The following is a 16305-nucleotide window of genomic DNA, read 5'->3' as shown; positions in this document are numbered from 1 at the left end:
ATCAGGGACGCTTCTACCTATGTTGGGGAAGCAGCCTCTGATGTTTCCACATTAGCAGCAAAGGTTTCAGCTTCTGCCGTCCTGGCTAGACGCACTGTGTGGCTACGCTCTTGGCAAGCCGAGCCAGAAATTAAAAAAGCGGTGGAAGCCCTCCCCTTCTCAGGAGATATGCTTTTCGGGCCAGAATTGGACAAGCTCATTTCCCAGGCCACGGGGGGGAAGTCGACCTTTTTGCCCTCTTTGGCTCCTGCACCGAAGAGGCAATTTGTAAGTCCTTCCTTTCGCTCCTTTTGGGGTAATGCGGGCTTCAGGGGGAGAGCCAGATGAGGGTTTCTCAACCTTCAGAGGCCGCCGAGGCAGAGGGGCCAGAGCCCCCCAGACCACTGCCAATCTCTCTCTCAACCCAAAGACCACAGACAAGCCAGTGGCATGACGGCCTACCGGCTCACTTGGGGGAACCCAAGGTGGGCGCCAGATTGTTACTGTTCGCGGAGGAATGGAGGTCTCATTGCACCAACGCGTGGGTTCTCCAGATTGTCTCCCAGGGGTACAAACTGGAATTTGCCACACAACCTCCAAACAGGTTCTTCCCAATAGGTCGCCCTCCATCAGTAGAGGCAGGTTTGAGCCTATTCGGGGCCATACAAACCCTGCTCGAGTCGGGAGTAATTATCCCGGTGCCAGCCCATCAGCAGTGCACGGAATACTATTCAAGCATTTTCGTGGTCCCAAAGCCAGACGGATCTGCCCGACCCATTCTAAATCTGAAGCCCCTGAACGAATTTGTTCTCTACCACAGATTCAAGATGGAATCGATTCGGTCAGTTATTGCATCCCTGGAGAAAGGAGAATTTCTCCTGTCTCTAGATATAAAGGACGCGTACCTGCACGTCCCAATCTGGGGACCTCATCAGCGATTCTTGAGATTCGTACTGCAGGATCGTCATTTCCAGTTCAGGGGACTACCCTTCGGACTTTCTTCCGCTCCTCGGGTTTTTACAAAAATAATGGCATGCATGACCAAGGCTCTTCGTCTGCAGGGGATAACTATTATCCCCTACTTAGACGACCTCCTCCTCAAAGCTCCAACTCGGGAAAAGCTGATGGCAGATGCCATGACAACTTGCAGGTTTTTAGTAAAAAATGGGTGGGTTGTGAACTTCAAAAAATCACAACTCAACCCATCACAACGCCTACAATTTCTGGGCCTCATGTTGGACACAGTAGAGGAAAGGATTTTCCTACCACCGGACAAGATCATAGCTCTACAAGCAAAGGTCAGACAGGTTCTGCATCAGAAAAGACTCTCAGCACATCTGTGCACTCAACTCTTGGGTCTGATGGTAGCTGCATTCGAGGTGGTCCCTTACGGTCGCTTCCATTCTCGGACTTTCCAAGAGAATCTACTATCACAATGTTCGGGCTCACACCTTCAAATTCACAAGCGTATCATCTTGTTTCAGAAGGCTCGCTCATCCCTGCTTTGGTGGCTTCACACCCCAAACCTGCTTCAAGGACGCAGTTTCAACCCTTGCACATGGACAGTCGTCACAACAGACGCCAGTCTCAAGGGCTGGGGAGCAGTCGCCCTAGGCCACAGGTTCCAAGGACGCTGGTCGCTGCAGGAGACAAAGCTTCCAATCAATATCTTAAAACTAAGAGCAATCAGACTAACTTTACTACAGGCTCACAACCTGCTCCAAGGTCTACAGATCAGGATACAATCAGACAACGTGACCGCGGTCGCATATATAAATCGACAAGGGGGCACCAGGAGCAGGGCAGCCATGCGAGAGGTCTGTCCCATATTAGAATGGGCAGAAGCCCACTCCAAGGCCTTTTCAGCAATATTTATTCCGGGAGTAGAGAATTGTCAGGCGGACTATCTAAGCCGCCAAACGTTCCTTCCAGGGGAGTGGTCTCTTCACCCGGAGGTCTTCCATCAACTGACGCTTTGGTGGGGGACCCCCGACATAGACCTGATGGCCTCCAGATTGAATCATCAGGTTCCTCTCTACTGTGCCAGGTCCCTGGATCCAGGAGCGGTGGCAGTTGACGCCCTATCAAAGAGAAACAACAACAGCCATCTTAATTGCCCTGAACTGGCCGAGGAGGGCATGGTACTCGGATCTAAAACTAATGTCAATAGACAACCCGTGGCTCCTACCTCAAAGAGAAGACTTGCTTCTCCAAGGACCATTCACCTTCCAAAACTTACGGCTTCTGCATTTAACGGCATGGTTGTTGAGGCCGAATTGCTGAAACGCAGAGGTATCCCATCCAGGGTTATTCCAACAATGCTCCATGCTAGGAAGAGTGTGACTTCGGCCCATTACCACAGGATTTGGAAGTCCTACATTTCCTGGTGCGAAAGGCTCGGCTATCCTAAGGCGGTGTTTAGCCTACCTAGGTTACTAGAATTTCTCCAGGAAGGACTGGACAAAGGTCTTCGTTTAGCCTCTCTGAAGGTGCAACTGACAAGCAAGAAAGTCCTTCACACCCCTGATTCCGGAACACTAGCTGTTCCAAAACCAGCGGGTAAACAACGTTTTTGGGTCAGCGCAGAAGGCGCACTACAACTAAATCTTATCTAACCTTATATAAGTCTTAAATGCAGCGGATTTCCATGGACCCATTGCTTGAATGGAAGAGTCAGGAAGCCCGCTGGCCGCTGCGCATGTGGCTGCCCCAATGCGGAAGGAGTGCGTACCATACTCGCCCTCCCTCAGACCTAGATGGTGCAAGCAACGCTTAAATACCGCTCCAAACTGAAACTTGGAAAGCGGAGTCCCGTCACTATGCAACAGCCATTGGGGCCCGCCCTGAGGTCTAGCAGCCACGTAAATGGTGGCCAAAGCCACGGGGCACAACCTTGGCTCCGAATGAGCCTGCATGGTGACCCACTTCCCTCAGCCTAGCTGATCGGTCTTAGACCGAGGAATTTTGCACTTAAGAGCACTCTCTGTCAATACTACATGCGTGAACAGCATTCCTGTGCTCGCAGAAGCCCTACTGGCTGCAACCAGCTCGCTGATCCTGAAAGCGCCAAAGAAGGCCACGGAGAAGGCTAACCCAAATAGACTAGACTCAAAAGGGGAGTCAGCGATTTCTGACAACGCCCCTATTAAACTACCCAGTAAGTGTAAATCTATGTATTCATTAAAGGGTACCTCTCCTCGCCCCCCCCCCCCCTTCTTATGCATAGGTACCTTAATAATAAAAGATAGAAGTACGGTATTTGTCTGCATCAGTGTTTTCTTCAGCCTAACGGCCTGTCTGATTGCGCATTTGATGTCGGCGGCAGGCTCGGGTGTTTTCGGCAGGGCTCGGGGGTACTCGTGTGCCTGAGCGCTCCCGAGTCCTCCCGAGCCCCGCCGAAAACACCCGAGCCTGCCGCCGACATCAAATGTGCAATCTGACAGGCCGTTAGGCTGAAGAAAACACCGATGCAGACAAATACCGTACTTCTATCTTTTATTATTAAGGTACGGTACGTATGCATAAGAAGGGGGGGGCCGAGGAGAGGTACCCTTTAGTGAATATATGCCGTACCCGGCGTATAAGACGACCCCCCACTAGAGGGAAAATTTTTATGGGCTAAAAAGTCGTCTTATACGCCGGAATATACGGTACTTGCTGTACTAATCTTTGTAATGTATAATTTCTGATGCTAGGACCTTTTTCTTTCAGCTTCCCCTTCAATACCCCCAGGACAGATGTGGGTAGTGGGACATTCATTTGTATTTTGGTCCGAACGGCACCCTTTAGCTAGGAGAGCTTCTGAATTGTCCGGTGGGTTTGGGGTCAGGGGTCTTAAGTGGTCCGGTCTATTGCCCTTATTACTGAGTGAGGAGAGGGCTTGAGGTCGCCCCGCCATAATAGCTATTCACCTGGGTGGGAACGATTTGTGCCAGACGAAGGGCATGGCCATCATATTAGCAATCAAGGCGGACCTCCTCGAGGTTATGCGCCTTTGGCCGTCGGTCCACATAGTTTGGTCCACATAGTTTGGTCGGATATCGTCCCCCGTACAGTTTGGCGTGGTTCCATTAATGTCTCCGAGGTTGACAAAGCTAGGAAGAAGGTGAACTTTGCAGTGTCGAAATTTGTTTTAAGTAAGGGGGGATCAGCAGTTCGCCACCCCTTGCTCGTGAGATCTAGTACCCAGCACTTTGCCAACGATGGGGTCCACCTATCTAATTTGGGTTTAGGGGTATTGTTGGGGGATATTTTTTCCTGTTTAACTTAAGTTAGCGGACACCTAGGTCAGTTTTCGTTCGGGTGGCATGCGGCGGCTCTTCGAGACTATTTTAGTTTGTCTCTTAGAGCCTGGCGGTGGCGGTAGGGCGTCATGGTCCAGCGGTCACTTGTGGCATGAGAGGGCGCTGGGAGGCACTGCCCCCTGGAAAGACGGCAGGGTGTTGTCACACCAGGGGACTCAGTCGACAAGACTGAGACCTCTGGTGGGGACCTGGACCGGTACCTGAACCGGGGAGGTTGGAGAGGACCCCTGCGCATGAACTGCGCGACAGTGCACCCAGAGCCAATGAGTAGTCAGAGGTAAAAATACAACCAGATTTATTATGCAGAAGGTTGTAATGATACAGACAGTAAAGTATGCAGGAGTAATGACAGTTCATGCAGATTGCAATACTTTACAGGGATGATGAATTGTGGAATCGATGATGGAACATCGGATGGATATCGGAGATGGAGACTGTGGGTCCGGAATGACGGACGGAAGAAGAAGCTTGACTGTGGGTCCGGAATGACGGACGGAAGCTTGACTGTGGGTCCGGAGTATCGGACTATCGATGGTGGAACATCGGAGATGAATGATGCAGGAGCATCGGAGGACCAGAGTCCTGGAGCTAGGCTGGATCGCTGGGCTGACGAGGCAGGCTCACAGGTGATGGAATAACCTGGATGTCGACAGGAGATGGAATAACCTGGAACGCTCTGCAGAATGAGAGACAACACCAGCGGAGAAATACACTTGCACGGAGACAAGGACAGCTGACCATATACAGGAGACAACTGAAGCACTAGCATTGATCTGAGAGCTCCCAGCATACTTATACCCACTGGGTGGCCAGGATTGGCCGGGCAGGTATGACTGGGAGATCAGATCACACAGGATTGGACGGGAATGACATGTGACTGGGAAAACATGGCAGCCCCCATGTCAGGCTATGGCGGGAAAGTATGTTTGCGCACACCATGCTGGATACTGGGAGCAATGGCGGCGGACAGGTGGATTGCCGTGCACTGAGCACTGTCACTGGAGACAAGGAGAGCGGTGCGCCGCGCAGCCGCGGACTCAGCAGCGCTGAGCAGACTGGAGGATGGCAGCGGTGATGGCGCACGGCAGACAGGACGCCGGCAGGGGTGACGTCTGGACCACAAGCTGAACCTGCGGAGGCACTTAGCCGGTAAGAAAGTCTGTCTGAGAGCTCGGATCGTGACAGCACCCCCCCCTTTAAGGGTGGCCCCAGGACACCTTTTAGGCTTGCGGGGAAACTTGGAGTGGAACGCCCGGATGAGTCTGGGAGCATGGACATCGATGGCATTGGTCCATGATCGCTCTTCGGGGCCGTAGCCCTTCCAATCGATCAGATATTGCAGACGACCATATCGGATGCGAGAGTCCAAGATCTTACTGACCTCATATTCTGTTCCACGCTGGGTGCAAACCTTAGGAGCCTTGGGGAGCTTGGAATGAAAGCGATTCAGAACCAGCGGCTTGAGCAGCGAAATGTGGAATGTAGCTGGCACTTTCAAATAGGGCGGCAACTTGAGCTTGTAAGCTACTGGATTGACGACTCGCTCAACTGGGAAAGGACCAATATATCGGGGAGCGAACTTCATCGATGGCACTCTCAATCGAAGATTCTTGGTTGACAACCAGACACGATCTCCGGGACGGAGGGCTGGCACAGCTCTGCGTTTCCTGTCGGCAAATTTTTTGTACCTGCTTGAAGCTTTCAGGAGTGAAGAACGAATAAGCTTCCAGGATTTGACGAATTGCCGGATGGTCGTGTCGACCGCTGGAACAGAGGACACAGGTTGCAGAGTGAAGTCAGGAACTCGAGGATGAAACCCATAGTTGGCAAGGAATGGAGTGGCATTAGATGAAGAATGATATTGGTTATTATGGCAGAACTCTGCCCATGGAAGGAGTTGAGCCCAGTCATCTTGGGAAGAAGAGACATATGTGCGGAGAAATGCTTCAAGGTCCTGATTCACCCTCTCCGTTTGGCCATTGGTTTGAGGGTGGTAGGCTGTGGAAAACTTTAGCTTGATTTGAAGCAGGGAGCACAGGCTTCGCCAGAATTTGGCTACGAATTGGACTCCTCTATCGGAGATGATTTCGAGAGGCAGTCCATGAAGCTTGAATATCTCTTTGATGAAGAGCTGGGACAGCTTGGAAGCTGACGGAAGACCGGTGAGGGGAACGAAGTGAGCCATCTTGGTGAACCGATCAACAATCACCCAGATGGTGGTGAATTTGTCAGACTCTGGAAGATCAGTTACAAAGTCCATAGAAATATGCGTCCAAGGACGATGTGGCACTGACAGTGGCATCAATTGCCCAGGAGGAGACTGACGACTGGTCTTGTGCTGAGCACATTTAGCACAAGCGGAAACAAAGTCCTGTACATCCTGTTTGAGGGACGGCCACCAGTAGGACCTGGTGATAAACTCGTAAGTTTTCTGAATGCCTGCATGGCCAGCGAATTTTGAAGAATGCGCCCAACAGAGCAACTTCTTTCGTAGAGCTGGCTTTACATATCTTTTCCCTGTAGGGGGCGTGAGATTTGAAACTCTCGTTGCGGAGAATGCCACTGGATCAATAATGAAGTGTTGATGTGTGGACTTAGACTCACTTTCTTGCTCCCATGAGCGGGAAAGGGCATCAGCTTTTCGGTTTTGTGTCCCTGGACAGAACGACAGCTTGAACCGGAACCTGGAAAAGAAAAGTGTCCATCTGGCTTGACGGGGATTTAAACATTGAGCAGACTTGAGATACAGAAGATTCTTGTGGTCTGTGATAATTGTGATCTCATGAACAGCGCCCTCTAGAAGATATCTCCACTCTTCTAATGCCAACTTGATGGCGAGAAGCTCTTGGTCACCGATGGCATAGTTACGCTCTGCAGGCAGGAATTTACGGGAGTAAAACCCACAGGGATGAAGACGACCATCGGGCGCTTTCTGCGAGAGGACTGCCCCAACACCCACAGAGGAGGCATCAACCTCGAGAATAAAGGGCAAGGTAGTATCAGGTTGTCTTAAAACAGGAGCGGAAGTGAACCTCTGTTTCAACAGATGGAAGGCTTCGATGGCTTCTGCCGGCCACTTCGCTGGATTAGACCCCTTTTTAGTCAAGGCAGTGATGGGAGCCACAATAGAAGAGAAGTTACGAATGAATTTTCTGTAATAATTGGCAAAACCCAGGAAACGTTGAATACCTTTCAGCGAAGAGGGAATTGGCCAATCTTGGATGGCCTGCAGTTTTCCTGGATCCATTTGAAGACCGGAACCGGAGACAATGTACCCTAGGAAGGGTATAGACTTCACCTCGAAGACACACTTCTCCAGTTTACAGTAGAGATGATTAGCTCGCAGCCGGGACAGAACCTCTTTGACCCAATAACGATGTTCTGTGATGTTATTGGCGTAGATTAAAATGTCATCGAGATATACAACTACATGACTGTAAAGAATGTCCCGAAAGATCTCATTGACATAGTGCTGGAACACGGCTGGGGCATTGCTGAGCCCAAAGGGCATGACGAGGTACTCATAGTGGCCGTCTCTGGTATTAAACGCCGTCTTCCACTCGTCGCCCTCTCGTATGCGGATGAGATTATATGCACCTCTCAGATCGAGTTTTGTAAAGATGGTTGCACCGCTGACACGGTCAAACAGCTCGGTGATGAGAGGCAACGGATATCGGTTCTTTACTGTAATGTCATTGAGGCCGCGATAATCAATGCAGGGACGTAGGCCTCCATCCTTCTTTTTGACGAAGAAGAATCCTGCGCCAGCAGGAGAAGTCGAAGGACGGATGAATCCCTTTGCCAGATTTTCCTTGATGTAACTGGTCATGGCTTGAGTCTCTGGAAGAGAGAGAGGATAAGTTCTACCTCTGGGTGGTTCTTTGCCTGGGATAAGTTCGATAGGGCAATCCCACGGTCTGTGAGGAGGTAGGACATCAGCGCCAGACTTGCTGAATACATCTGAGTACTCTTGGTAGGGAAGAGGCGGAAGGTCTGCTGCATCGGCTGAAGAATGACGAGCTGGGAGTACCTTTTGGAGACAGGTACCGGAGCAGGAAGGATCCCAGGAAAGGATTTCAGATGTCTTCCAATCAAGACGAGGATTGTGAAGACGGAGCCAGGGTAAACCCAGAACCAGAGCATGAGTGGCTCGGGGTAACACCAGGAAGGACAAAAGTTCAGTGTGCAGGACTCCCACTTTGACTGTAAGTGGCAAAGTTCTGCGGGAGACTGTCGCATCAGGAATCCTACTGCCATCCACAGCAGTAAGGAAGACAGTCTTGGAAAGACTTTCAGTGGGCAACCCCCACTTGCGGACCAGTTCTGCAGTAACAAAGTTGCCAGCGGCACCGGAATCAAGAAGCGCGGAGACAGTCTTGAAATGCTGACCAACTTGTAGGGAAACTGGAAGGACACAATCGGTTGCTGATGGAGAGGACTTAATTACTCCTAGCCTACCCTCTCCTTGACGGGCTAGGAGGAGGAGTTTTCCTGACGCTTTGGGCATGCAGAAATTTGATGTGCAGGATCGGCACAATACAGGCAGAGCTGTGCCAACCGTCGACGTCGACGTTCTCCTGGAGACAAGCGGAAACGGTTTATCTCCATTGGTTCTTCTTTGGAGTGGACCGCAGAAGCAGTGGGTAAAGAAGGCGGAGGAGTTGGCACTTTAACTGGAGCGCTCTTGTGACGTTCTATAGCCCTTTCTCGGAAGCGTAGGTCTACTTTAACACACAATGAAATAAGGTCACTTAGACCTGAGGGTAAGTCTCTTGTAGCAAGTTCATCCTTGATACGATCGGATAGACCATGCCAGAAAGCTGCGTATAAGGCCCCATCACACCAGGAGAGTTCAGACGCCAGAATCTGGAACTGGACCAGATATTGCCCGACGGAGCGGGATCCCTGTCTGAGACGGAGGAGTTCAGTGGAGGCAGATGCTGATCGCCCAGGCTCATCGAAGATACGCCGGAATGTTGACACGAAGTCCTTGTAATTGGACAGGATGGCATCAGATCTTTCCCATAAGGGAGACGCCCACTCTAGTGCCGCTCCACACAGGAGGGAGATGATGTAGGCGATCTTGACCCTTTCAGTAGGGAAGTTGCTGGGTTGCAGCTCGAAGTGAATCTCACACTGATTGAGAAAGCCTCGACAGGTCTTGGGGTTCCCATCATACTTGGTGGGGACAGACAGATGAAGGCGAGGTGCAGCAGCCATTACAGGAGGATGAACGGGACTTGGAAGTTCTCTGACAGGCTCAGGGCCACTGAGAGTGGTCTGTAACTTATCCAGCCGGGAAGACAGATCTTGCAGGCAATGAATCACTTGGCTCTGCGCAGCCTCTTGCTGATCCAAGCGAACAGCCAGTTGCTGTACAGGGCTGGGTGGAGAAGCTTGGTTTGCGGCTGGATCCATTTGGCTAGTGCTTACTGTCACACCAGGGGACTCAGTCGACAAGACTGAGACCTCTGGTGGGGACCTGGACCGGTACCTGAACCGGGGAGGTTGGAGAGGACCCCTGCGCATGAACTGCGCGACAGTGCACCCAGAGCCAATGAGTAGTCAGAGGTAAAAATACAACCAGATTTATTATGCAGAAGGTTGTAATGATACAGACAGTAAAGTATGCAGGAGTAATGACAGTTCATGCAGATTGCAATACTTTACAGGGATGATGAATTGTGGAATCGATGATGGAACATCGGATGGATATCGGAGATGGAGACTGTGGGTCCGGAATGACGGACGGAAGAAGAAGCTTGACTGTGGGTCCGGAATGACGGACGGAAGCTTGACTGTGGGTCCGGAGTATCGGACTATCGATGGTGGAACATCGGAGATGAATGATGCAGGAGCATCGGAGGACCAGAGTCCTGGAGCTAGGCTGGATCGCTGGGCTGACGAGGCAGGCTCACAGGTGATGGAATAACCTGGATGTCGACAGGAGATGGAATAACCTGGAACGCTCTGCAGAATGGGAGACAACACCAGCGGAGAAATACACTTGCACGGAGACAAGGACAGCTGACCATATACAGGAGACAACTGAAGCACTAGCATTGATCTGAGAGCTCCCAGCATACTTATACCCACTGGGTGGCCAGGATTGGCCGGGCAGGTATGACTGGGAGATCAGATCACACAGGATTGGACGGGAATGACATGTGACTGGGAAAACATGGCAGCCCCCATGTCAGGCTATGGCGGGAAAGTATGTTTGCGCACACCATGCTGGATACTGGGAGCAATGGCGGCGGACAGGTGGATTGCCGTGCACTGAGCACTGTCACTGGAGACAAGGAGAGCGGTGCGCCGCGCAGCCGCGGACTCAGCAGCGCTGAGCAGACTGGAGGATGGCAGCGGTGATGGCGCACGGCAGACAGGACGCCGGCAGGGGTGACGTCTGGACCACAAGCTGAACCTGCGGAGGCACTTAGCCGGTAAGAAAGTCTGTCTGAGAGCTCGGATCGTGACAGGTGTCCTGCCTTTGCGGGGGGGGGGGGGGGGGGGCGCGGTGGGCACTCCGTCAGCGGAGTGTCCACACAGGCCAGAGCGGGGGTGGTGAGACTTCCCAGCGTTAGGTTGTGCCTTAGTCAGATGGGCCGTCTCAGTCGTTCCCATATTTAATATCAATCAGTTGGGGCGTTTAAGTCGCCGCAAGCCAAATAAATGTATAGACGCCTTAAGGGAGTATCCCTCTGTGAGTCATGCTATGCCTCTAAGCAGGGAACCAGTGTGAGCCATTCACCTTTACCTTAGTCTCCATTACAGTCCCCAGAGGCTTTGCAGGCTATTCTGGCTAACCTCACAGCCGAGCTAGCGGCATCAAAGCAGGATAGGGAGGTTTTTCAGTCCCAATTGACTCAAATCTCCTCCACAGTGGATTCACTGCAGCAGTCTGTGACTGCCTCAGTACAGGTTAGGCCATCCTCTCCGGGAACCGGGAAGAGGAAGGCTACTTCAGTGGTTTTTGTCCCAGATGATGATAACCAACTGGACCCTGACTACATAGACGAACCTTATCAGAATGTACCTGCTGATGATCTAGATGATCAGGATGCTCAAGGCATTGAGGGGGACATTTACCAAAATGGATTCGTAGGAAAAAGGTGTATTCGTAGGGAGAAATACACCTTTTTTTTTACGAATTTGTATTTTCGGGATTTACAATCCCAAAAATACAACAATTCGTATTCCTAAAGATGGAACATTCGTATTTGTATTTACAAATACGAATGTCTACACCATCGATAGGATACGACAGAAATCACCATTCAAAAGAATGGTGGTTTCTGATTTACTAAGCAGCCGTATGGATAATACGGCTGCTTAGTGGTGTAAAACAGGCACGCAAATACGACAGGAAAATAGAACACCATTTTCCTGTTCTATTTGCTTTAAGCCTGCACGGATCAGTCAGATCCGTGCAGGCTGCGGTGTAAAAAAAATAGAAAAATTAAATAAATAAAAAAAAAAACTGGTGTGGGGTCCCCCCCACAGCCAAAACCAGCACCAGGCTGAAGGAGCCGGGCCGGTAATTAAAAATCAGGGAACCCGACAAATAGGGGATCCCCGATTTTTAACAACCAGCCCCAGGCTCCAGGTCCGGGGCTGGTTCCCAAAATACGGGGGACAAAATGACTAGGGGTCCCCCGTATTTCAAGAACCAGTCCCAGGCACAACCAGCACGCAGGGTAATGTCACAGCCGGGGGACACTTATAATATAAGGTCCCGCGGCCAAAACATTAACCCCCTGACCGGTAAGCCTGGCCAGGGGCCCTGGGGGAGTGGGGACCCCCCAATGAAGGGGTCCCCCCCCTCCAGGACTTACCTGACCAGGCTGAAGCCTGGTACTGTCCCCGATGCCCCTGGGCGGTGGGCATCGGGCTGATTATGGTGTAAAAAAAAGACTAATCTATTGTTTTTTACTGTGGCACTACAAGTGCCAGCAAGCCTCCCCAGCAAGCTGGGACTTGGGGAACCACAAGTCCCAGCCTGCTGGGCATTAAAGGGCCCGCTGGCACTTGTAGTTCCACAGTTAAAAAAATAGTACACAAAACACACTGACACACTTTTAAAAAAAAACTTTAATACATACAAAGCCCACACATACTAATACTTACCTATCTTCTTTCCGTAGGTAGCCCTGGTCCTGTGTCGTCGTCTTCTGGTCCTGTGTCGTCTTCTGCCTCCATGTCGACCGTCGCTGTCGCCGTCCGGATCCGACGAAATCCATTTGGGAAGCTGTGGAAGGAAACCATACTCACCTGTCCCAGCGCGACGTAGTCCAGGTAAGTGTCTTGGCAAAAAAACAAACCGACAGCCCGAATCCAGACCGGACAGGGAGACGCACGGTACTCTGTGTACATCGTGAGGCTCCGCCTCCCGAATGCCGCTATTGGCCGCCTTGCGGCCTAGCGGCTCCTGATTGGCCGCTAGGCCGCAAGGCGGCCAATAGCGGCATTCGGGAGGCGGAGCCGCACAATGTTAACCCCTTCCCGCCGCAGCCTGTTTTTGCCTTCCTGACAGAGCCCTTTTTTTCAAATCTGACAGGTATCACTTAAGTGGGGATAACTTTTTTTTGCTTTTACTTATCCCAGTGATTTTGAGATTGTTTTCTCGTGACACATTGTACTTCAAGTTAGTGGTAAATTTGGGTCGATACAGTCTGTGTTTTTTTGTGAAAAATACCAAAATGTCGTAAAAAAAATGGAAAATTTAGCAATTTTCAAAATGTTAAATTTTGTGCTTGTGAGACAAATAATCATACCACTCAAAATAGTTAATAACTAACATAGACCATATGTCTACTTTATGTTTCCATCATTATTTCAACATCCTTTTAATTTTTTTGGACACTAGGAGGCTTAAAATATGAATAGCAAATTCTCAAATTTTCAAGAAAATGTCAAACACTGATTTTTTTAGGGACCAGTTCAGTTCTGATGTGACTTTGAGGGACTTGTATGTGAGACACCCCCATAAATGATGCCATTTCAAAAACTGCACCCCTCACAGTATTCAAAACAGCATTTTGGAAGTTTGTTAACCCTTTAGGTGTTTCACAGGAATTAAAACAAAGTGTAGGTGAAATTTCAAAATTTCATTTTTTTTGCAGATTTGCAATTTTAATACATTTTTCTAAGGAACACAGTAGATTTTACTAGAGAAATGTGACTAAAAATTGATTCCCCCAATTCTTTTGTTTTCATAAATATCCTATATGTGGCCCTAGTGTGCACGTTGACCAAACCACAGGCTTCATAATAGAAGGAGCACCTACTTGATTTTGGAGCCTCCTTTTTATGAGATTATTTTTTAGGCACCATGTAGGTTTCTAGGCACCATAAGATGCTAAAAGTTAGGAACCCCCCCACAAGTGACCCCATTTTGCAAACTACACCCCTCAGGGAATTCATCTAGGGGTATAGTGTACATTTCAAACCCCCAGGGGTTTCACCAATTTTGATACAACTGGGCTGTGCAAATGAAAAATTACATTTTTTACACAAAAAATGCCGTTCTGGCTCAAAATTTTTCATTTTCACAAGGAATGAAGGAGACAAAGCACCCCAAAATCTGTGCCCCAATTTCTCCCGAGTACGGCAATGCTTCATGTGTGACCAAAAAATGGCAGGACTCAGAAGGGAAGGAGTGATATTTGGATTTTGCAGCACAGATTCTGGTGGAATGTTGGTGGGTGCTATGTCGCATTAGCAAGACCCCCAAAGCACCAATACAGTGGAACCCCCCCACAAGTGACCCCATTTTGCAAACTAAACCCCTCAGGGAATTCATCTAGGGGTATAGTGTACATTTCAAACCCCCAGGGGTTTCACCAATTTTGATACAACTGGGCTGTGCAAATGAAAAATTACATTTTTTTACACAAAAATGCAGTTCTGGCTCAAAATTTTTCATTTTCATAAGGTATGAAGGAGAAAAAGCACCCCAAAATCTGTGCCTCAATTTCTCCCGAGTACGGCAATGCCTCACATGTGACCAAAAAATACCAGTTGGGTGCATGGCAGGACTCAGAAGGGAAGGAGTGATTTTTGGATTTTGCGGCTCAGATTCTGGTGGAATGAATGGTGGGTGCTATGTGGCATTAGCAAGACCCCCGAAGCACGGTGAAATGATGAACCTAATAATCCATAGATGTGTGGTTTATTTTAAAACACTCCTTTATACATAGGCCGGGTTTGTCGGGGCAAGTGTCACACTGGAAAATAGTTTGCTTTCTTATTCCCTTTTTATAGCAAACTTTGCACCTTTTTTGTGTCCTGCCCTTTTTTCCAGTGGAGGGGATTTCATCAGGAAAATGCTGCCCTGGTACAATACGGGGGCCAGTACTAGAAGTACTGGGGCCCTCTGCCTGCTGGTTCCCAAATATTAGGCCCTTTATGACTTCCTCTTGAAAGTGCATAAATGTCCCCCTCTGGCTGGTAGAACGGAATAGCACGTAAGCGTTATACAGTGCCATCTGGATGATATACACGGCCAGCTTCTTGTACCAGATTTTTGTTTTCCGCAGGGCACTGTACGGCTTCAGTACCTGATCTGAAAGATCCACTCCGCCCATGTACTTATTGTAATCCAGGATACAATTAGGTTTTGAGGTGTGGGTACTGGTACCTCGTACAGGGACGGAGGTGGTACTGTCTCCGTGAATTGTTGTCAGTATAAGGACATCCCTCTTGTCCTTATATTTGACCAACAACATATTTTCGGTGCATATTCCCCTGCTTTCACCCCTTCTCAGTACTTGGGCAATGTGCGTTTTTGGGAGGCCTCTTTGGTTCTTGCGCACAGTACCGCAAGCTGCTGTACCTCTTGAACCAAGGGCCTTAAACAGGGGGATGCTAGTGTAAAAGTTATCCACATAGAGGTGATAACCTTTATCCAGGAAGGGTGCACTAAATCCCAGACAATTTTTCCACTAACACCTACGAGGGAGGGGGGGCATTCTGGCGGTTAAATTCTTGAATCCTTCCCTTCATATACCCTAAACCTGTGGGTGTACCCTGAGGTGCTTTCACACAGCTTATACATTTTTATGCCATACCTTGCCCTCTTACTGGGAAGGTACTGGCGGAATTTAACCCTTCCTTTAAAATGTATAAGGGACTCGTCTATGCAAATGAATTTATCTGGGATGTACATCTCTGCAAATTTGGCACTGAAATGATCAATGACCGGCCTGACTTTGAATAGCCGGTCAAAGGTGGGATCATCTCTGGGTGGGCACTGTGCATTATCGTTGTAATGCAAAAATTTAAGGATTAACTCAAAACGAGTCCGGGTCATGGCCATACGGTAAAGTGGGGTGCTGTACAGAACATCTGTACTCCAATATTGCTTAATTTCTGGCTTTTTTACTATGCCCATATGAAACACCAGACCCCAAAACGTCATCATCTCTACTGCATCTACAGGGGTCCACCTAGCAAATGATGACGTGGGGTTTTGAGCAATAAACTGCTGGGCATATAAATTAGTTTGGTCCACCATTAAATTTATAAAATCATCAGAGAAAAATAATTTGAAAAAGTCAATTTCTCTGAGACCTGTGGAATCAAATTGGATTCCTGGGATGGCCAAAAACTCAGGAACCTGGGGCTCAAAATTGTCTGGTGGTGGGGTCCATACGAGATCAATTATTGGGGGGGGGGTTCTCAGCTGCTCTACGGGGGCGTCTTTGAGGGGGTCCCTCATCACTAGAGGAGGAAGAGGAGCTTAAGATGAATCCTTCAAATTCCCCGCTTGCATCACTGGCTGTGTCAGAGTCAGAGGCCAGCATGGCATATGCCTCCTCCGCTGAATACATTCTTCTGGATGACTGGGATGACATTTGGGATGACATTTGGGATGCCATTTTTATTTTTGTGTTTCTGGTAGTGAAATGTTTCAACACGTGTATAGTGTAGGGGGGGTACAAACTTTATTTCAACACGGGGGGGTATGTAGTGTGTAGTGTGTATGTAGTGCAGAAAAAAAATACTTTATACAGGAATTTGA

This window comes from Crinia signifera, unplaced genomic scaffold, assembly GCF_055691185.1.
Source record: "Crinia signifera unplaced genomic scaffold, ASM5569118v1 HAP2_SCAFFOLD_501, whole genome shotgun sequence".
Taxonomy (NCBI): Eukaryota; Metazoa; Chordata; class Amphibia; order Anura; family Myobatrachidae; genus Crinia; species Crinia signifera.
The sequence above is the reverse complement of the archived record's forward strand: the minus strand, read 5'-3'. Positions refer to the sequence as shown.